The sequence below is a fragment of the Rhinopithecus roxellana genome, chromosome 17 (genome assembly GCF_007565055.1).
Source record: "Rhinopithecus roxellana isolate Shanxi Qingling chromosome 17, ASM756505v1, whole genome shotgun sequence".
Classification (NCBI taxonomy): Eukaryota; Metazoa; Chordata; class Mammalia; order Primates; family Cercopithecidae; genus Rhinopithecus; species Rhinopithecus roxellana.
The window spans coordinates 85767742-85791610 of record NC_044565.1 but is presented as its reverse complement, the minus strand read 5'-3'; the positions used below and the strand labels follow the sequence as shown (position 1 = coordinate 85791610).

Here is a 23869-nt window from a genome sequence, read left to right as displayed (position 1 = left end):
CTTCTGCCCCGTTCTTGACTGTGAGCAGGCTGGATGAGATAGAAAAGAATGGTGCCAATTGGCAGACAAGTGGAGACAGAACTTAGCTCAGGACATTCTTAAAAAAAAAGAAAAGAAGCTTTATTGAGGCATAAACTGACATACAATGTGCATATTACACAATTTGGTAAGTTTTGACATATGGGTATACCTGTGAAACCATCACTGCCAGCAACAAAATGAGCATATCCATCACTTCGAAGTTTCCCATGCCTCCTGGCCCATCCTCACTTACCCCTATCCTCCACCCCCAGATGACCATGGATTTGTGCTTTCTGTCGCTACAGATTAGTTTGTAATTTCTATATAAACGGAATCATAGTTTTTTTTTTTTTTTTTTTTGGACTGGCTACTTACCCAGTATAATTATTCTGAGATTCACTGATGTTGATGCATATGCCAATAGTTTGTTTTTATTGCTGAATAGTATACCATTAAATGGCTACAACAGTTTGTTCATCCATTCACCCATGATGGACATGTGGGTTGTTTCCAGTTTGGGGTTACTACAAATAAAGTTGCTATAAATATTTGTGTATTTTTTGTATGGATATGTGTTTTCATTTCATTAATAGGTATCTCTAGTTAAATACCTAGGAATTGAAAGTCTGGGTAATATCACAGGTCATACTGTAATTTGTTAAAGAAACTGCAAGTTTTTTAAAACAATGAGCAGACAAGGACTCAAATGTACTAGGGCAATATCCTCTTAAAAGGAAGATAAATCCTTTTTAAAAGGGATGATGAGTCACTTTATAATGTGAATAATCATCCTCTGTAATTTTTAAATTACAATATTCACATTTGGAGTTTCTCAAGTAAGTCATGTCTATATTAATTAGTTATGTAAAAACTTAACACTCTGTCTACTGTCCAATTCCTATACTATACCTCATTCTTTTCAGGATTTGGGTAGCACCATTAATTGTGTTTTTCTCTGTACTCTCCACAGCGGCGTTTATGAGAAACAGCATGACACTGTGATTATGTTCGAGTGTTGAAGGAGGACCCTTTCTTTGCATGTGTCCCAAGTAAAGAGAGTAACCCACTCATGTGACTTTGGGGTAGTTACATTAACTTGTGTCTTTAATAGACCCCCTATCATCACTCACATATAGATGTAAGATATTAGGGGTCTCCTGTTTAAGAGGCTATTAAGTAACACAACATGGGCTACAGATAGCAAAGCAATTTCACATGCAAATATCTACATTGGCACATAGCCTTGGACCCTCGTCTTCAATTTTAGCCAAAATTCAGAAGACATAAAAATAAGGCCAGGTGTGCTGGCTCATTGCCTGTAATCCCAACACTTTGGGAGGCCAAGGCAGGTGGATCACTTTAGGCGAAGAGTTCAAGACCCGCCTGGCCAACATGGCAAAACCTCGTCTCTACTAAAAATACAAAAATTAGCCGGGCGTGGTGATACACACCTGTAGTCCCAGCTACTCTGCTGAGGCACCAGAATCACTTGAACCTGGGAGGGGGAGATTGCAGTGAGCTGAGATCATGCCATTGCACTCCAGCCTGGGTGACAGAGTTAGACTCTGTCTCCCCTCCACCTCCCAAAATAGAAAACACAAAACACACAATTTATAGAATATATATGTAAGAGCAATCCAGAACACAGAAGGAAATTATAAGAAAACCAGAAACATCAAGATATGCCTCTTAGGCCGGGTGCGGTGGCTCATGTCTGTAATTCCAACACTTTGGGAGGCTGAGGTGGGAGGATTGCTTAAGTCCAGGAGTTTGAGACCAGCCTGGGCAACATGGCAAAACCCCATCTCTACAAAAAATGCAAAAATCAGTCGGGTATGGTGCTGTGTGCCTGTGGTCCCAGATACTCAGCAGGCTGAGGTGGGAGAATCCCTTGAACCCAGGAAGCGGAGGTTGCAGTAAGCTGTGATCGTGCCACTGCACTTCGGTCTGGGCAATAGAGTGAGACCCTATCTCAAAAAAAAAAAAAAAAAAAAAAAGATATGTTATTTAGTTCTATCTAAACTTTAAAAAAGGATTCGATTTTCTGATGGGCACTGCATTCAATATTCTGCAGACATATTAAACTGCACAACAATTTTCTAAACACAGTTTTTAAAGGATCTGAGTATAATAGCAAAATAGAGCTAAACAGAGTCTGACAGCTTTTATTATTTCTATTAACTTTTCTGCTCTAGTTTATACAAGCCAATAAATCTCATTCTATTTCACATGAAAGGAAATCCATTCAGTAGTCAATTACATTTCTGCTGCAGGCTGGGGGTATCTTTGCTTGAGACATAAGAGACATGTCCATGTGTCCTCAGACTCCTGTAACTTACATAAATGTTCCAGAAGCAAACCTTTTAAGTAAAAACCAAACCCCATATAAAATGTCACTAGCCTGCCTAAGTTCGAAGGCATCTACCACAGCAGTCAGTCAGTCAGTGCAAAGGGCAGTAGGTCCACCACCTGCAATGAGGTCACAGGAATGACACAGCCTTTGAAACAGGTGTTAAGTAAAACTCCCTAGACCCAGCAAATCCACTTTTACGGATCTAAGGAAAAGGTAACTTCAGATAAAAATATGAATGCAGTGATGCTCATCACTGTGCTTTTTTATAGTAGCAAAAAAAAAATTGCAGACAAACTGAATGTCCAGTAATAGGGCACACCTACTTTATACAGCCATAAAAAGTGTTTTCAAAACAATTTTTAAACATGAATACAACCCATAAAAACAAAGGGTATAAAAATGTGAGTGTAGATGAGTGCAAACTGTACACCGGACCAGAATTATAGCATGGTTTAGAGCTAGGATTATAGGAATATTCTTTAATGTATTACTCTCATACTCAGAAATTATTTTTTAAATTACAGTATATCCTAAAAATAATTATCTTGAGGTCTTTTGTTAAAAGCTCTTAAAATACCACATTATTTCTCTGGAAAATCTAAAGAACAAAATTTGTTTGCCAGCCATGCTGTCTGTTTCTTTAAGGGCCTATTTGCAAAGCGTAATAGAAAAATCTGGATTTAAAAAAGAGAAACAAACTGGGTGCAGTGGCTCATGACTGTACTCCCAGCACTTTGGGAGGCGAGGTGAAGGACTGCCTGAGCCTAGAAGTTCAAGACCAGCCTGGGCAACATGGCGTGACCGCATCTCTCAAAAAAAAAAAAAGAGAAAGAAAAGTTAGCTGGGTATGGCGGCATGCATCTGTGGTCCCAGCTACACCAAGAGGCTGAGACAGAAGGACTGCTTGAGCCCAGGAGGTTGAGACTGCAGTGAACTGTGTTTGCACCACTGCACTCCAGCCTGGGTAACAGCCTTGTCTCCTTGTCTCCAAAAAAAAAAAAAAAAAAAAAAAAAAAAGACAGAGAAATAAGAAGTAAATTACTTAAAAATGATTATTTGAACCACAGAATTTAAATGTTCATGGTTATAAAGCATTTAAGATATGATATTCAAAAGTTTACTTTAAATGGCAACACTTTGGGAACATATTTACTCCAAGAAGTTATTCTCACAGAAGATGACCAAGAATTTCTGATCAGTCCTTCATCAAGAATGTCAACACCACAATAGCTCAAATCCTATTAGCTAGCTGGTAATGAAATTTTTTTCTACCTAAGTGTAGAATGATTGAAAGAGAAAATATTTAAAGTCCTGTATAATAATGTGGGTGAACGTCAACCCTTGAATATGGTTTTAGAGACTTTTCACAATCTATTACTATGTGAAAAAGAAGGTAAATCCTCACAGTGACAGGCTATGATGCCAGGGGAATCTTCCTGTCAGTCAAGTTTAATAACAGTTTTTCTGGACCCAAAAATTTACAAAGTCTAACCTTGACCTTAATAAGGTCCCTTAGAGTTTCTTGACCGAATTATTGCCACAACTTCCTGACTGGTTTCCCTGCTCTGAATTTTGCCCAATTGAAATCCATCCTCTTCCATGCTGGAGCTTAAATGAGCTTTGAAGAACATACAAGCTTGACTAAAATGTTTCACCACCCTCCCCACTTGTCTTTTGGGTAAAACTTCCTTTCAAGTCATGCAAGAGTTTTTGCCTGGCCTCAGCTCCCTTCACTCCTCAACACAGCCCTCTTTACTTCAGCCACAGCAGAACAGGTCCTCAAACACACTGTTTTCTCTCTCTCTGGCTTTCTGCATGCTGTTCCCCTACGTGGGACTCTCCCACACCTTAATCTTTCCAGCTAACACTAATCATTCTTCAAGAGTCACCTCCAGCCTCATCCTTCTTCACTAAGCCGTCCCCATCCCTCCCATCTGGCATCTACCTGAATAAGATGCCTATTGACCAGACTGAAGCCCAAGCCCATCTTTGCTACTAAGGTGGTTATCCAACTTAATGCAGTAAAGCACGTCCACTACTGAGGGGAAATTCAGGAACAGGAGATTAATAACACACCCAATTATTTCTTTTTTTTTTTTTTTTTTGAGACGGAGTCTTGCTCTGTCGCCTGGGCTGGAGTGCAGTGGCCGGATCTCAGCTCACTGCAAGTTCCGCCTCCCGGGTTTACGCCATTCTCCTGCCTCAGCCTCCGGAGTAGCTGGGACTACAGGCGCCCGCCACTTCGCCCGGCTAGTTTTTTTTTTTTTGTATTTTTAGTAGAGACAGGGTTTCACCATGTTAGCCAGGATGGTCTGGATCTCCTGACCTCGTGATCTGCCCGTCTCGGCCTCCCAAAGTGCTGGGATTACAGGCTTGAGCCACCGCGCCCGGCCACAGCCAATTATTTCAAAGTGCTTTTTCCCAATCAGAAATTTCTGGAGAATCGCATCACCATTTACAAGATTGTTCAAATTTCCTATTAGGTATTTTCCTATTTTGTTTTGCTCAATTTTGTTTCTATTTTGTTTCCTATTTTGTTCAAATTTCCTATTAAAATTTTCCTATTTTAATTCAGGACCCCACCTGAATTAAAGTGCCACCAGAGGGGATCCCTTAAATACTTTCTGAATTTAGAAATCTGTTAGGTTGAAGCGAGTCAATCACCTGAGGTTAGGAGTTTAAGACCAGCCTGGCCAACATGGTGAAAACCTGTCTCTACTAAATATACAAAAGTTAGCCGGGCATGGTGGCACGCAGCTGTAATCCCAGATAGTAGGCTGAAAGAGGAGAATCGCTTGAACCTGGGAGGCGGAGGCTGCAGTGAGCTGAGATTGCACTCCAGCCTGCGTGACAAGTGAAACTGTCTCAAAAAAAAAAAAAACAAAAAACTTCATAAACTTGTTTTCCATTCTCTGTCATCACTCCAGCAAAACTGAACAGATTTTTGGGGTGTTCTGTGAGACCAGCAAGAACGGTTAATGCTGAGGTTCTCTCATGTTCTTATGGAAACACAACTAGAATTATAAATATTTTAGGCTCATAGGTCTTCTCGTTGATCCAGAAAAATCCAACTGATAAAAACCACAGTAGGAAGATTATATCAAAGTAAAGGACATCTTCTATAAATAACCTACATTCTCAGGAGTGTTTTCCAAAACATTCCCAATTAGAGATTGCTAAATGTATGCATGCTCTTCATAAAAGCTCTTAATCGTCTGAAACTGTCATCAGCTCTCAAATCAGAATTACGATTTTTTTTTTTTTTTTTTTTTTTTTTTTTTTCCTGACAGGGTACCCTGTCACCCAGGCTGGAGTGCAATAGCACAGTCTTGGCTCACTGCAACCTTCACCTCCCAGGTTCAAGTGATTCTTATGCCTCAGCCTTCCGAGAACACAGAGTACAGATGCACACCACCACGCCTGGCTAATTTTTGTATTTTTAGTAGAGATGGGGTTTCACCATGTTGTCCAGGATGGTCTCAAACTCCTGGCCTTAAGTGATCCACCCACTTCGGCCTCCCAAAGTGCTGGGATTACAGGTGTGAGCCACCGCACCCTGCTTAGAATTATGATTGTAAAAATCAGCAGCAACTTGCATCTGCATATTGCCATGTATTTTTCAAAGTGCTTTCAGTTATGTCATTTTCTTTCCTTTTTTTTCTTTCTTTTTTCTTTTTTTTTGGAGACAGGGTCTCACTCTGTTGCCCAGGTTGGAGCACAGTGGCATGATCATGGCTCAGTATAGCCTCAACTTCCTGGGCTCAAGTGATCCTCCTGCCTCTACCTCCTGAGTAGCTGGGACTGTAGGCACATGCCACCATGCCTGGCTTTTCTTTTTCTTTTTTTTTTTAAATAGAGACCAGGTTCTGTCTAGGCTAGTCTTGAACTTCTGAGCTCAAGTGATCCTCCCACCTCAGCATCCCCAAGTGCTGGGAATACAGGCATGAGCCACCACATCTGGCCAACTACAGCATTTTATTTGGTCCCATTTTTGTCAGCCATTTCTCAATGTCAAATCCCAGCATTAAAAGTTATTTTTCTTAATTTTCTATTTGTAGAAAATTGAATTGTTATTTTAGCCTCTGATAATAACTGTACTCTTAATTTTTGCCATCGGACTTATTGTATATAAGCAAGTTTGTTCAGATTAGTCTCTTTACAAAGCGAGCTTTTGTAAGATTAATAACTTCATTAAAATTGAAAGTAGGAAAATAATTCACAGAAGAGCGTGAAAAATTCTGTTATTTTTTTTCCCTATACAAAATGTACCATCTGGAGTTATTCTGAAGCCAAAAATACATCAGGAGATAAGACTTTTTTTATGGTGAAGGGAGGAGGGGAAACTAAATCACAAAGAAGCCACCAGGATGAGATAATGCACAACACTGACATCTGAGAAACAGGGTCCCAGAGATCATTCTCGAAGCTTACACTTAGCCTGTGTGACCACACAGGACCTGTGACACACTACCTTTTATAATGAAGCAAGAAATAGCACTCACCGAATGAAACTAGAGCGGAATTCAACACGCTGCCAAAAATAAAAAAAAAGAAGATTTTAGGAAGAGGACTACAGTATGAGTCAGACATCACGGCAGTCCAAAGTGAAAACAGAGAGCCACTGACTCTCAGGGGTGTAAGGGACCTTAGAAAGGTCCTTGGTCTCATCTTACCACTGGCTGCCTTTAACTGCAAGGAAATCACTTTCCCTCCCTAGTCCTCAGTTTCCTCATTTGAAAATTAAGGTATGAGGGTAAGGCCAGTGGGTCTCAAACTTGGATGCTCACCAAAATCACCTAGGAATTTCAAAATACAGACTCCTGGACCCAATGCCTAGAAATTCTTATTCAAAAAGGATATGATGGGCGGGGCGCAGTGGCTCACGCCTGTAATCCCAGCACTTTGGGAGGCCAAGACGGGCAGATCATGAGGTCAGGAAATTGAGACCATACTACCTAACACGGTGAAACCCTGTCTCTGCTAAAAATACAAAAAATTAGCCGGGCGTGGTGGCAGGCACCTATAGTCCCAGTTACTCGAGAGGCTGAAGCAGGAGAATGGCGTGTACCGGGGAGGCGCAGCTTGCAGTGAGCTGAGATTGCACCACTGCACCCCGGTCTGGGTAACAGAGCGAGACTCCGTCTTAAAAAAAAAAAAAAAAAGACACAGGAGGAGACCATCAAGTGTTATAATATCACGATATTAAAAGTCAATTTAAGAATGTGAAATTCTGACCCACTTTTGACTTTGAGTATTTCATAAAAGATACTGTGAAATCCTAATGATACATCACTTCACTGATTCATTTATTCATTTATTGTAACACTGGAAAAGCAATGGTGCTCTAGTCTAGTGGGTAGACTGACAATAATTATTAACGAAGAAATGTGACATTAGATACTTAATACTGTCAAGGAAAAGTATGCAGCTTTGTGAACAAATGTCAGAGGAACTGGATCTAGGCTGAAAATCAGGGAAGGCTTCTCAGAGAAAATGATGTTGGTATTTCTTAAGTTGTGCAAATATGCAAAACAGATCCACATTTATTGAATCATCATTACTCTGCAACTCACTGTACAGTAGTATGTCATGCATACAGTAAATGCAAACAAGTACACATCAAAGGTGCGTAGTAATTACTCCTGAGAATAATGTTTTCCATTAATATAATACTGCTTAAATAATTTCATTATGTGAAAACTTTTTCTGATGATAGATCTAATTAAATGTTAGATCTAATTAAATGTTGGAAACCAAGTAATCTATTTAATTTCAAAGGAAAATATTGTGCTGATTTTTGAAAAAGTTAAAAAACAGCAAAAAAAAAAAAAAAAAAAATCCTAACGAGGAAATCAGAAAAAGCTATAGAAAAACGGACAAATTGTATACATGAACAATATAAATTGTGTATGATATATTACCTAATACCAAAGTAAAACAGATTCAGAACTGATGGTTATAAGAACTAGCTCATATAAAAATAAGATGACATTATTATATTGCTAGCCTCAAAAATTGGTCCTCAGCACCATTTGATAAATGATCTCAAGTAAATGACTCATAGCAAAAGTACGGACACTTATGTTTGCTTGTTACGAAGCAAAAGCAGTTTTTTCAATACAAGCATCAGAAGAACCCAGCAGGGCTCTTGCCACCACACCCGGCCTCCTCCTGTGTCTTCAAAATCAACATCAAAATCTAAATTATCATCCCTTTCTTCATTTCTTTTGCAGCTTCTTCTATGGTTGGAACTTAGATTGTTTTCAATATTTTGCTTTTTTCTGGTTCCTTGTTGAATGGAATAACAATGTCTTCTTTCTTTCCACATTTTGTGCAAACTTCAAGTTCACGGGCGCATGGTCTACACATTGTGTGATAAGAATCCTTCACTGTCTTTTATAAACATTTAACACATTTTTTAGGTTTTGATAATGGTTTATATTTTTTGTATTTTACACAACATTCGAGAACTTCTTTATAGTGCTGACATACTCCATCAGGAAATTTTGCATTAATTTTCTTGGTCTGAACACTCTTATCTAACTTGTCATTTTTGAAGCTAAACGTATTCTGGTGCTTGAGGCCTAGAATGAGCCACGCTGAGCCTTTCTAGGAGCTCGTCACCAAAACCACAACCACCCCATGCCGGGTGCAGGCAAAAGGATGAAGGGAAAATCAACGAACTACTCCCAGGAGTTAAGACTTCTCTACTTGTCCTTTAAAATTCTCTTCTATAAAAGGCTTCAAACATCCATAAAGCATAGAGGAACAGTGGTACCCTGAAAAGTTACCAGGATGGCAATTACAGAAGACACTTGTCATCAACACTGGCTTTCCTATTATTCCTCTTAGCATTCTTTTTGGTCTTTTCAGCTTCCCATATTCCTGTTCTTAGGCGAAGTTAACATTTCCTACCTTGCTCTCTCAGCTTGAGGAAAGAGAATATAGAAAATGGCAAAATAAAAGCGTGAAACATAATTAAAAATAGCAGACGAGAATTAACCAAAAGTCTAAAATTTACTGACAATGGGAAAGGAAGGAAAGCAGGCCTCTTCTGGCAGTCAGAAGCAGGACTGAAGTGAATGAGAGGAAAATAAACACAATTCCTAAGCATATAAAATTCCTAGGAGGGCCCTGATGATTTACTCCTCAGAGAAAGGCAGTTAATACTGTGCAGTTATCACTTGCCAATACACATATTTGGTTTTGTTTTGTTTTTGAGACAGGGTCTCACTCTGTCCCCCAGGCTGGAGTGCAGTGGTGCAACCACAGCTCACGGCAACCTCTGCCTCCTGAGCTCAATTAATCCTCCCACCTCAGCCTCCCAAGGCATAGGCGCACACCACCATGCCCAGCCAATTTTTGTATATTTTGTAGAGACGTTGTTTCACCATGTTTCCCAGGCTGGTCTCGAACTCCTGGGCTCAGGTGATCTGACTGCCTCGGCCTCCCAAAGTGCTGGGATTACAGGCGTGAGCCACCATGCTCAGCCCCAGTACAGATATTTGGATGCAACCCTGTCAAGAACACTAACCTGACCAGCAGAACAAAGTAAGAAGGGAATGAGGTCTGTAACAGGCACTTACACTTCACCCTGGTTTAATAGCAGACAATGACAAAACAGGAGAAACTCTCTGAAATGACTCACAGGCCCTGTGAAGCCACTGGGAGTCACACCCCTAAATCACCTGAGTGCCTTTGATCCATGCATTCTCAGAGCTCTTCCCACCCACTTCCCACACCCAGGAACACTTGGCATTTTCTTTATAGTGGGCACATAGAAAGCAACAGAAATCTGCTCCCGGGGAGGTGCTAATGTCCAGTGAAATGCAAGAGACAGGAAGGCACAGCAAAGAGCCTGGATGGTACAGACTGGACTGCTGGCTTCCAGACAGCCTCTCCACGTGAGGGTTTCTCACGCCTGCAGGAGGAACAATCTCCAAAAAGGTCCTGCTGAGGGAAACAACGGGTAGAAAATCCACATCCTTTGGTATATTTCATGTTTCCTCTAACCCCTCGCTTTTCCGTGACCCTACCTTCCTGGGATCTTACGTGCTATGTCTGAACAAACACGGAACATAATTGATTCCATTCTCAACCCTGTGGTACCCCAGCGCTCCAAGAACGTGGGGGCCCACAATGGGAGTTTATTTCATGTGAAATATATGCTAGCACTGTCCTTGTTTCCCACACACTAGAGATGAGCAAGCAGAGGCAAACTATCGAGGCAGGTCTTTCTCCAGCAGGAGAGATAAAATCTCCTCTCACCTAGTTTAACCCCAATACTCAGGCTTCGGTTCCCTTCCAGGGCATTCCTCGGCTCTGAAGGAATAAAGCTGCATTCTCTCTTCCCTGGCCTGGCCTCATCAGGGTCACATTTGCCTGCCCTGAGTCCTCACCACACCCCTTCAGACCAGCCTGTTTTAAACGGGGCCCTTCTGTAAGATGAGACACATAATCCATTGCACCAACTGCTGTGGGGCTTCTGGTGCCAAAAGACCATTGAGAAAAAGGTTGCTTTAAAAAGTATGGAGTAACTCAGTACTGCCAAGTCCTGTGGGATTAGCTCTATTCCAAGCCTGCCCTTCCTGTGTCAGGCCTCTTAAATGTTCGTGCTCCTCCCATGTTTGGTTGACATCCTAGATCTAGGCCACCCAATGAAACTGTCTGCTGTGGCGGAAATGTTCTATATCTGTACTATCCAATAGAGCAGCCACGAGCCATGTGTGGCTACTGAGCATTCGAAATGTGGCTAGTGTGACCAAGGAAATGAAGTTTCAGTTTATTTCATTTAAATTCATATAAACATAAGTAACTTCCTGGTGCTCATGGCTCCCTACTGGACAGCACAGGCTAGTGACATAACTTTGAGGGGAGGCCAGAGGATAACATGCATACTTGGCCAATCACCTGAGGACCTCTTGCAAGTCCTGGTGCCCATTTTGTACCCCAGACAATTCAATCAGATTCTCCGGAAGTGGGACCCAGACACCTGCATTTTTTTTCCTAATTGTTTCTAATTTTTTCTTTTTTTTTTTTTTTTTCTGCTGTAGAGATGAGGTCTTGCTATGTTGCCCAAGCTGGTCTTGAACTTCCGGACTCAAGTGATCCTGCCTCCTCAGCCTTCCAAGCACTGGGATTTCAGGCATGAGCCACCATGCCCGGCTGACACCTGCATTTTTAAAGTCTCCTCAGGGGATGCCAATGTGCTGCCAAGATTGAGGATCAGTGCTCCAAAATGTGAAAATGTCTACCTTAATAGTCAATCCCTATCCAACCAGACACTTCAAAAACCAAAATCTAAGCCATGTAAATAATGAGGCCAAATATTCCCCCTATCATGCAATCCTGTGGCACTACGCCAAACCTCAGGCTCATCGAGAACAAAACCACGTCCCACAAATGGGCTGCTTTATAAAGGAAGCCATGCAGAGGAAAAGAGCTCAGAAAAGAAGGTAAAAGGAGGAAGGAAAGAGGTTTTTCAAATAACTGTCAGTATATAAATCCTGGCTAGCATCAATCTTTATATACAAATAATTCATTTTCTGGAAAATCACCAGTTAACAATAAAATACACCTCCAAATCTAGTACTCTGAATAAACAGCTTTAATTGGATTCCTTCCCTTGGCTAACCCATCCACACACTCTCTGTGCCTAACAGTAAGCTCTTACCACTACGCATTTTTCTTCAAAAGATTATCTGAAACCTGTGCTTTTTCATTGGGGATATTAAACTCTTTAAATAGTAGCAATTAAAAAGTCAGTATTGGTCCAAAATCCATTTGCTCTGGCTCACTTTTGTCCAGCAGGCACAAATCTCAACTTTTACTTGCCATTACTAACTTCACCAAGTGTATCATTAACCTGGTGAAGCTTTTCCTCGGGGACTTGATTTAACAGAGGCATCATACCCAGAGTTTGGAGAAAACACACACACACACACACTCAGGTTTCTGTAGCCTCTAATCTTGCAATCAGCATTTCCCAAAGGCATGCCATGCCCTTCAGGGTTGACTGCTGACAGAGTTCCAAAGCTGGGGCAAAAAGCTCACCAGCATTTTCTGGGCAGCACTGCTGAAAATCAAAAGCGGCAAGAGAGATTCTAATGGGAAGAGTATATGAAGGTTACTTTTTTATTTTTCCAAACCTGTTCTTCATTTCTAGGATTTTATTATCATCATCATCATTATTATTATTTAGAGATGTGGGTTTTGTTTGTTGCCCAGGCTGGCCTCAAACTCCTGGGCTCAAGTGATCCTCCCACCTCAGCTTCCCAAGTAGCTAAGACCACAGGTGCTCACCATGGCACCAGGCTGAATGTCACTCTTAATGACAATATAAGTAGCTCCCTCTACATTGACAAGTGAAATATAAATGACCTAAAAGTAACTCTCTCCCCAAATTACTTAATATTACTAAAGAATTCAATTACAAAACTGAGAACTCCTAGAGTTGGCCAGGGCTTCAATAACTCACCTTAACTAACGGACTCCCCTCCAAGGAGAAAGAGCTGGCTTAAGTTCATCCACATTCACAGCCAAGAAGTTCTCAAAGAGCAAATATAATCCCTGCTGCTGTGGCAAATCAGACTGAATTCTTTTTCATCTTGGCCTTTGTGGGAACCAGCAGCAGCAACTCAGTAATGACTTCTCAACTATCCATTCCAATGGAGGGTAGACAAGAGGGATTTTTAAAAAATTAACACAATACTTATGAAAGGATCTGGACTACACGTTTCATACACATATGAATGTGAGTTATACTGAATAGAATAAAAATTCTTTCTGGATTACAAAACTAGGATTGCCAGATAAATACTGGACATCAAGTTAAAGCTGAATTTCACATAAACAATGAATTTTTAGGATAAGTGTGCCTCAAATACTGCATAAGACATACTTACACTAAAAATGATGTACTGTTCATCTGAAATTAAAGTTTAACCAGGCATTCTGGCTTCTTTTTTGTTTGATTTTGTTTTTCCTAAATCTGGCAACCCTGCATATCACTACACTGGGAAAAATCCAACTTTTAAAAGAGGCAGAAGAGGTCGAGCTTTGCCACTCACCACCCACTCAACCTCCCAACCATTCCAATATCTCAGCGCCAGCTGTTCAAAAGGTGCTCTCCAGAGTAGATGTTAATTAGAAACAACCTGATAAATGAGTGCCCCAATACCCAGCTGCCATCTCTGGGCCATAGGTGCTAATTATATAATTAAGTGGCAGATACACAGGTAGCTGAAAAAGTAGAAGTCAATTTTACTTTCTGAGTAAAGGGCTCAGATAAAGCAAGCAATGAAGTTTGAGCAGGTGCCATAAAAGGAAGAAGCCATTAGTAAATACTAAAGTTATTAACAGCAAAGTTTGCTTGGAAGGCTGAAGCAGGAAGATCACTTGAGCATAGGAGTCAGAGGCCAGCCTGGGCAACATAGTGAGACCTTGCCTCTTGGGGGAAAAAAAAAAGCAAAATTTGCTTGGGAGAAATAACACAAAGATAGCAGAAAGCAAACTGAATACTTAAGTGGTTATTACATGAATTAAGTATCCTAAATACTTTTTTTAAATAGCTACATCTATTGAATAGTTATGTGCCAAACAACATTGCAAAACTTTACATGCTTTATTGCATTTAATCTTAACACCCCATTAAGTGAGTCATAACCATTTCACAATGTGAAGAAACCCAGACACCAAGATTAGGTAACTTGTTTAAGACTAGAGTGACCATGTTTCCTGGTTTGCCTCCGACCATCCTAGTTTATGCCTGCTGTCCTGGCACAACTATTAAAAGTGTCTCCTTTCATTCTCATAAATTACCTAGTTTGGATAATAAATTATATGTTCACCTACCAAAGACCAGAATCAGTAACCGGCAGAGGGAGGGTTCCAACCAGGCAGTGTGGTTCCAAGAAACAGAACCCACCCACTGTAAAATACTCCCTCCCAAGTCCTACTTTCCACAGAAGAGGATAGAAAAAAAAGCATTTATTGTTTTTACTTTTACCAATCATACCTTAAAATTTCTTACATGGTTACAAACCAATTCGGGGGGCGGTTGGTAACGGCCATGTTTTCTGTAACTACATCCGCCTTTAAATCATTGCTATACACAGCACAAGTCATCTGCGGGCAGAGAAGACTCTGCAGTCAGCCTTCACTGACAACCCTGGGCATGAAAATGTTTAAACATTTAAACTTATCAAAGTATCTGGTCAAATAATTAACCAGATCTTTTTCTCTTTTAAAACAACCTTCGTCTTCCTTCAGCCTGGCCAGGCAGCCAGGACACTTAGTTGTTTGTTAATTTTACTAAAACAAAGATGGACATGCAGTAGGTCCTGGCTTTTAGTTCCATACACAATGCGCTTTCTTCCTTTCCCTAATAATAAAACATACACACACACACACACACACACACATATATATACACAGCACTCACATATACAGACATGTATCTTTTTTACCTTTGGTACTGTGTATTTTCAGAACACTTTCTATTTTCCCAGCAAATGTTTAACCATTCATGCTATTAACAGTTTAACAACACAAAAACAGTAAACATGAGCATAAACTTGTAGGCTTACTTCATTTATGTAATTTTAAAATGCATCCCAAGTGGTTCCAGTAACCAGAAGTAAGATGCCTTTTAAGGTTCAGCACATTGGAAATAGTTGCAAGGACACCGAGCATTTCCACATATCTGTTAACGGCGATAGTTTCAGCCCTTACTCTTGTGTGAAGCTGTGTGACTGCATCTAGCCTCTCTGAGCTCTGGGCCCTTCTTTGATACAATCATGTGGATGTACTAACTACAGGGTTCGGCCCAGTCCCAAAACTTCCAATTCTATAATCCTCTACAAACTTTCTGACTGTGAGCTGCACCCTGTAATGGGAAAGCACTGCTCTTCTATGAAACTCCCCAACATCTGAGCTGGTCCAGAGGGTGGCCCATCAGGCGACCCACTACAGGTCCTTGAAGAGTGAGGAAAAAAACAATCCTCTCTCAAAGGCAGACTTACTCCAAGGCTACCATCACTGGAACCTGACACAAGCATCCGAGGGCATCAAACACGAGCATTCTCATAAGAGAGTGAAATCTCTTCCCCCAGGAAGACCTGCCACAGACAAGAGCCGTGGGACCAGGATCGGCAGCTCTGCGGCGATCATTGCACGTTCCCATGTTTGTCATATCCCTGGATATATTAAGCCTGATTCCTGTCAGCCCCAGACCATGTGAAAAAATGTATTTTAATGTTTGTTTTTCTGAAGGATTATGAATGCTTTTTTCACAACAATACTAATATCAACACAAAGGATAAGACTGGGAACTGTGGCTCTGAAGAAGGTTTTCTCTGCCTCAAATCCTCACAAGTCGCCTTTAAAAAGCAGTCTACCACCAGTCTTTTTTCTTTTTTTTTTTTTTTTTTGAGATGGACTCTTACTCTGTTGCCCAGGCTGGAGTGCAGTGGCATGATCTCAGCTCACTGCAACCTCCTCCTCCCGAGTTCAAGTGATTCTCCTGCCTCAGCCTCTCGAGTAGCTGGGATTACAGTCACCCACCACCATGCCAGCTAATTTTTGTATTTTTAGTAGGGATGGGGTTTCACCATATTGGCCAGACTAGTCTTGAACTCCTGACCTCATGATCTGCCTGCCTCAGCCTCCCAAAGTGCTGGGATTACAGGCATGAGCCACCACATGCAGCCTACCAGTCACTCTAATTGTAATGGCAGCAGGAAAAGGGTAGGATGGGGCTGTGAGGTAACTGACAGCTTTAAAAGTGTGTTTCCTGTCACGAAACAGCAATTGTCCTTCACACCTGTTTACTCACAAAGGAAAAAAGCAAACAAAACAGAAAATGAAAAAAGAATTCTTGGCCTGGATTTCACATAATTTCTAATAGAAAGCAAATACATTATTTAAGAGAAAAAAAAAAAAAGTAATGCCACAAATCCGAAAGTCCGGGGAGTTAGAGAGTTTAGTCTCCATAAAGTTTTACCCATGCACAGTTACAAAACGGGGGTTGGGGGGGGGCTCTTCTTATCTAAAGTTTATTATTACATGAAGTTTACAGACACATTTAAGTGATAATTTCCATACTAAGATTTGTTACATACGCAGGCATAAAATCCCTGGCAAAGAATGTTGTGTTTAAATCCAAAGTCTTCTGGTAGAGAAATACTTAATACCTCTTGACAAAAGTTATCTGTTTCTTATCAGAGCCCTCATTTCAGTAGTATCTCGTTTCAAAACTTCTAGAAAACTTGTTATAGAAAGTCAAACAGAACCAAGAAAAACACTGAAGCCAAAAAAAAAAAAAAAAAAAAAAAAAACCTCTGTGTGTTTGGACCATCTGTTCAAACCAATTTAATTTTTTTATAACCACTAAGATATGTGGTCAAGGTTTATTTACCTTTCTTTTTTCAATGGTAAGTTTACAACACAAAGGCAACTAAATGAAGAAAATGTCCTATGGATTCAACATAGGCATATAACCAGTAATAACTAATTTTTTAAAACTGCCTGCAATTTAATTTGTAACAGTAGAAATCTCTCTTCAAATACTCAACTCTTTTAACAAACAATAAAGTCAAAGATTCTTCCCAATGCAAGTATTACTTAACATGCAATTCCAAATACTTGCTTTGTATGAGAACAAATTAGACAAATTAGGGTATCCCAAAGCATATTTTACGAAACCCTGCATCCAAGAGAGGCTATGAAAAGTAAGAAAAGAATTCAAAGGTCAGGTAAGTTCGGGAAACATCATATTTTACTCTCCACCTCCAGAATGCCTGTTACGATATAACAGCTCTGAGACAGCCTTCCCTAAAGAGGCCTAGTATATGTTACTAAGCCCAGCATTCTCCAGATTTACTTGATGAGGAAATGCCCTTTATAAACTGCAAGTTGACATACTGCAAAACTGGTGCTTCAAAGAAGCTGATGGGAAATGCTGGATTAGACGATATTACCTACAGTGTTATCTATATTTAGTTAGAAACTTTTAATAATCACAGACACCCAGTCTCTTCTCTCTGTGGCGACATGGGAGGATTACTCTTGCCTGCTACCCTAGGATTTGGGTGGGGCATTTGATTATTCTGATCAATGGCCTGTGTCTAGCCCATCAGCCCAGAGTCCTTGATTGAGGATGGCAGAGCACCCTGCCACTATGTGATGAACAAGTAACATGAGTGAAAAATACGCATCTGTGAGTTTCAGCCACTGAGATTCTGGAGATCTCTGTTACTGCAGCACCAGCCTAACCTGCCTGATAAACTATGGAAGGCAATTTTTCTTAAATAAACCTACATACAGTGACCAGAAGTGACAAAATAAATATACAGAGAAATGTAGAATAAGCATACAACAAGAATGAATCCTTAAGAAGGCCACTTGGGTCTAAAGAATCTCATTTCAAGCACTAAAGGGCAGTGAGTTAAAACTAAACACCCTGGTATGGACTAATTTGAAGTCATCAAGTTTTGTTTGTTTGTAGTTTATGGAGGTGAGGCCTTCGACACAAGAAAACTAAAACTCTATTACATAATTTGTCTAAATTCATACTGTTAATAACAGTCATGTGACTTACTGATGGTTGTATTCTTTCCACTACACAATCAGTCTGAATTTGATGGCTGTATTCTTTCCACTACACAATCAGTCTGAATTAGCAGAAAACACTAAATGATGAACTTAAAAAATAGTTTTGCATTTCATTACTCCAAGGCACTCTGTAAGAATGCCTTTCTGTGGCTCAAGCTCACAGAAGCATGTTTCTCACTCATGTTACTTATCTATCATATGGTAGCAGGAGGCTCTGCCACTACAGGCTGGACACAGGCCATTCCTCAGAACTAGTCAAACACACCACCGAAATGCAAGGGCAGCAGGCAAAAGTAATTCTCCCATGTGACCACAAAGAGAAGGGACTGCATATCTGCCATCATTAAAAGTTTCTAAACATAGATAACAGCGTAGATAATGTGGTCTAATCCAGCATTTCCCATCCGCTTCTATGAGAATGTGAAAGTACTGTAGAATCAAAAGGAGACAAACTGTTGCCAAATGGAAGGCCCTAAGCTTTTAAAGAACAAGCTGTTCTTATAATTGACAAACTAATTGTTTGCAAGGGATACATCCACTTTTCTTTTTCTGAGATGGAGTTTCGCTCTTGTCCCCCAGGCTGGAGCGCAGTGGCACGATCTCGGCTCTGCCTCCTGGGTTCAAGTGATTCTCCTGCCTCGGCCTCCTGAGTAGCTGGGATTACAGGCACGTGCCACCACGCCTGGCTAATTTTTTGTATTTTTACAATTTTATATTTTGTATTTTTATAATTTTTTGTGTTTATGTATTTTCACCATGTTGGCCAGGTTGGTCTCGAACTCCTGACCTGAAGGCAATCTACCTGCCTCGACCTCCCAAAGTGCTGGGATTACAGGCATGAGCCACAGCACCCAGCCTACATCCACTTTTCAAAACAAAGTTTACTTTTTCAAATTATAGAAATAACTTACGCTTACTGTAGAACAACAGAAAATACAAAACAGCTCTGAGACAAAAGCAAAAATCACAAGGAATCTCATCCATTTTCCCCTCTCCCAAAAACCTTAATATTTGTAGTATTTCCTTATCCCTTTTGTATATTTTTCCACACAGCTGTGGTAATTCCATTTATACAATCTTGCATTCTGCTTTTTCTCCCTATGTTAAAAACCTTCCCATGTTATTAGAAAGTTTTCCATAATAATATTGTTTTTATTAATACAGTAAATAAATAATACATTTTTTCCAGGCACTAGTCTAACTGCTTTACCTGTAACTTATTTAATCCAACCAACCCTATATGGTCTGTACTATGATTATCCTGATCTTACTGATGAGGAAACTGAGACGGAGAAGGGTTAATGACTTGCTCAGGGTCACAAAGTGGGCCCATGATGAAATCAGGATTTAGACCAAGGCACCACAGCTCCACAGTCAGCACTTTTAACTACACACTGTATTGCCTCCAGAATATACAGTCCACCCTGTAACTTACCAATGATGGATATTTAGGTTATCACCGCTTTAAAAAATCATAATAATGTTACAATAGACATCTTTATAGGCATCTGAAGCACTATTTTATCTAAGCCTATTCAGATAGCAAAACTTTTACCATTCCAACAAGTTCAATGTATTTTCAGCTCGCCAACAACAGCTGTAGAAGTATCTAAAATGGCTAGCATTTCATAAACTCATTACTCCACCTACAAGTGACATGAACTTCCATGTGGGCCTCACCTGTCCACCCCACTGCCATCTGCAGCAGACTCTGGTAATGTTCCCATCTGCCTTCACACTGCAGAAGGAGCCAATTAAAACCCTGGGTCTGTCTGACTGTGCATCCCCCAGCAGATAAGCAAATTCCATAGATTTTTTAGGTCTGGAATATTTTAAATGCTAAGCTTATTTGTTCCTACTCCTATAAGCTTGTGCCAGTACAAGGCACAGAAACGAGGAGAGATAACATCCCATATGCATGTGTAAAATGTAGAATGAATGTTTTCCTAATTCAGACAATAACCCAGAAAAGGGACATTTCAGTATTTAACTTTTTGTCTGCTTATCGTATAATGAATGACTGAATTCTCTTGCAAGATTAAAGGAACGCACACTCTAAATTAATAGACAGTTGGAGGTGAAAACTATTCAAAACATATTTTCACATGAGGAGACCAGACAATGGTATGCTAAGTAAAAAGGAAATGGTGGCCTATAGTTCACCTCTCCTCAATTCAATTCACCAGTTCAGTTATCCAAGGATGTGTGTATGGGTTTATTTTTATTTATTTATGTTTTTTGGAGATGGAGTCTTGCTCTGTCACCCAGGCTGGAGTGCAGTGGTGAGATCTCGGCTCACCGCAAGCTCTACCTCCCGGGTTCATGCCATTCTCCTGCCTCAGCCTCCCGAGTAGCTGGGACTACAGGCGCCTGTGACCACGCCCGGCTAATTTTCTGTATTTTTAGCAGAGATGGGGTTTCACTGTGTTAGTCAGGATAGTCTCGATCTCCTGACCTCGTATGATCCACCCGCCTCAGCCTCCCAAAGTGCTGGGATTACAGGCGTGAGCCAGTGCACCCAGCCATGTGTGTTTTAAAAAACAAAACAAAACAACAAAAAAACTGGAGATGTCCAATAAAAGGGAAAAGCAAAAACAGAATTTTGATACTTTAGAGGTCATAGGCTCAATGAAGAAATTTTCCAACTTGGCAACAATGCCATCTAGAATTCACCTGCCATCTAAAAGTGAAAAAATCAATACATCTAAAGAAGCTGCCCACACACGCATTTTCCAAGATATTTTTCTATGTTATAAAAACACAAAATGTGGTTTTTACATATTCTGAAAGCATATCCCAAATAACCTCAATTCTACTTACCAAAAAGTATAGTAATTACAAATTATAAATCTCTGTATAAGGCACTTACCTAGAACCAGATATAATGTTTCTATACAAGGAGAGGACCTCTAAAATACATGTAAAATACTGAAAGTGACAAAGCAAAATTCAAGACTTAGACATATGAAGACAGCGAAATAAAAGAAACAAAGCCATTTTCAGGATATGCTACAGAGCTATGAAAGTATCACAATTAGTCTCAATCTAAATGTCTAAACGACTTTAAGTTTTAGGATAATTAACATATCTGTTAATATCATCTTTAAGGAAATCCTTAAGTATACAAACTTGGATTGTATTTAAGCCTCTCAAAATAAAGTTAACTCAATGTTTCCATCTACTATTTAACATATAACTCACCGTTTTCATCTGCTATTTAACATATAAATACTAGAAGTTCTTAGTTTACTTCCACTCATTAATCCAAATACTGCATTTTTTAAAATTTCATCTTCAGAGCACCCAAACTAACTGGCTGTTTAGATTAGTCCCACAGGCAGCCCCACCTCCACCCAGGTACCCATCCCCCCCAACCTTGATCACATCAGCATCAGGCTCAAGTCTGTACAGGACCCATTCCAAAGACCACTCCCAACCCCCCTTGTTTTTACCACTCTGACTTAAAAAACAAGCCTTTCTATTGAAAAAAATTGAGAGACTACAGTTAGAAAGTAAATTAATTACAAACAAGAACTAAGTACTACAGACAAACTATCAATGAACTTACTAAGAAGTCTAAAAGTGAATCAGCTAAGACAAGATTCCACAGAAAAGTAACCAATGCCACTGACTCTGCCTCTCTAATGTGTTAGTGTTCAAACAGCAATAATTCCTTTCCAAATGCCTATCAAACATCAATAATTCCTTTCCAAATGCCTATCAAACATATAAAATGTAGGACTTTAAAAAAAATCTTCAGGCTGGGCACAGTGGCTCATGCCTATAATCCCAGCACTTTGGGAGGCCCAGGCAGGCGGATCATGAGGTCGAGATCGAGAACATCCTGGTTAACACAGTGAAACCCAGTCTCTACTAAAAATACAAAAAATTAGTGGGTACCTGTAATCCCAGCTACTCAGCAGGCTGAGGCAGGAGAATGGTGTGAACCCAGGAGGCGGAGCTTACAGTGAGCCGAGATCCTGCCACCGCACTCTAGCCTGGGCAACAGAGTGAGACTCAGTCTTTAAAAAAAAAAAAAAAATCTTCAGGGCCCAGTTTTTATTCAAACTGCAAAGACTATATATTCTGCAGTGAGTTGGGGGAGCAGGGCAGAAGAACTACAAGTGAGTTTCGGATAATGTGCTACTAATTACTCCAGTAAAATCATTCAAGATAAGATATTATAGAGAATTATCTTCTTCATATGCTTGTAAGATGTTTTAAAACAGCTGAAACAGCAAAAATAAATAATAAACATCGATAAAAAAGAGGAAAGCATCTCTTGGTAACACATTCAGAGGAGCAATTTTGCTCAGATGAAATGCCACGTTTCAAGATAATTTGTTAACCTGCAGCTATTTTAAGGCAGGCCAAGGCTGCATTAGTGCTTGTCACAAAGCTTGCTCCCAACCTCTTGGCAATTCTCCAACACATTCCAACATCTGATGCACAGCCTTGCTGGAATCACGTCCCACTTATCTCTAAAGACAACCAAGTAAGATGTTGCCGCATTACACAACCAACCTGCCATTTATCCCCATCAGGTCACTTTGCACAATGCCTGACTGAAAAAAAAATCAGACCACCGTCTGAGCGAATGGAGTTTAACCCAAAAGATACAACTCACACTCAGCCAAAAAACATGTAGCAGAAAACTGCTCAAACTGGGAAGAAATGTCATGCCTCACTTCGCAAAGAAAGGTTAAGCACTCACCGAGTAAGGAAGGTAAATTGCTCATACCACGGGAAATGAGCAAGACCAAGGGACACCTTAACTAAAGATGGTAAGCCTTAGAACCTTAGTCATGCCACCACTGCCTACATTCTGTTCTTTTGTTTGTTTGTTTTCGTAGAGACCAGGTCTCACCATGTTGCCGAAGCTGACCTCAAACTCCTGGACTCAAGTAATCTTCCCACCTTGGCCTCCAAAAGTGCTGGGATTACAGGCATGAGCCACCCCACCCAACCCCCACATTTTGAAGATTATTAATAATGGGTATATTCTAAAGCAGGCATGTCCAATCTTTTGGCTTCCCTGGGTCACACTGGAAGAGGAAGAACTGTCTTGGGCCACACGTAAAATATACTAACAGTAATGACAGCTAATGAGCTATAAATAAATATCACCCAAAAAAACCTCATAATGTTTTAAGAAAGTTTACAAATTTGTGTTGGGCCACATTCAAAGCCGTCTCAGGCCGCAGGATGGACAAGCTTGTTCTAAAGGATAATCTCAGTATTTAATGAGCCCCATTAACTCTGCGAAAAGAACACTTTGGGGTTTGAGACAGGTTCTCTCTACTCTGCCCAGGCTAGTCTTGAAGCCCTGGGCTCAAGCGATCCTCCCACGCCAGCCTCTCGAGTGGCTGGGATTATAGGCACATGCCACCCCGTTCAGCTGAACAGAACAATTTAACATAGTAATATATCCTCCAAAAGTCAGTATACTCTCTAATGGTTAATAGTTGGCAAAAACAAAAAAAGCCCTCTTCAGAAACAAAATGAAATGGTTTTTGAAGCAATTCAAATGCTGCTACATTCCATTCTTGCTAAAAAACATATTTAATTAGCACACGTGAGCCTCATGCTCTGCACAGCTGCACAACATTCCAGAGATAGGCCAGCTACCGATACACTCTTTACATGAAATACCACTGACTTTAAAAGTTGAGGAGACTGAGAAGCAGTTCTCAAGTATGACTCACCAAAGATATGTTTATTTCATGTGAACAAAGGTTTCCTTTAACAAGAATGTAGTCCAGTGGAAATACATACTACAATTAAGAATAAAAAATGCATGTACACATATACCAATAAAATATTTCTTCACAGCCAGATAAACATATATAAAAAACTCAACTGACAGACAAGAATAGTCTTCTT

At 40.2% G+C, this 23869-nt stretch overlaps 1 protein-coding gene and 1 pseudogene across 2 annotated transcripts in view; both read right to left on the bottom strand.

Moving 5' to 3' along the window:
- SPTBN1 (spectrin beta, non-erythrocytic 1) overlaps positions 1 to 23869 on the bottom strand; it is a 212491-nt gene that overhangs the window by 174412 nt on the left and 14210 nt on the right. The gene's annotated exons all lie outside the window — the stretch shown is intronic.
- On the bottom strand, positions 4934 to 15557 carry LOC115894176 (annotated as a pseudogene).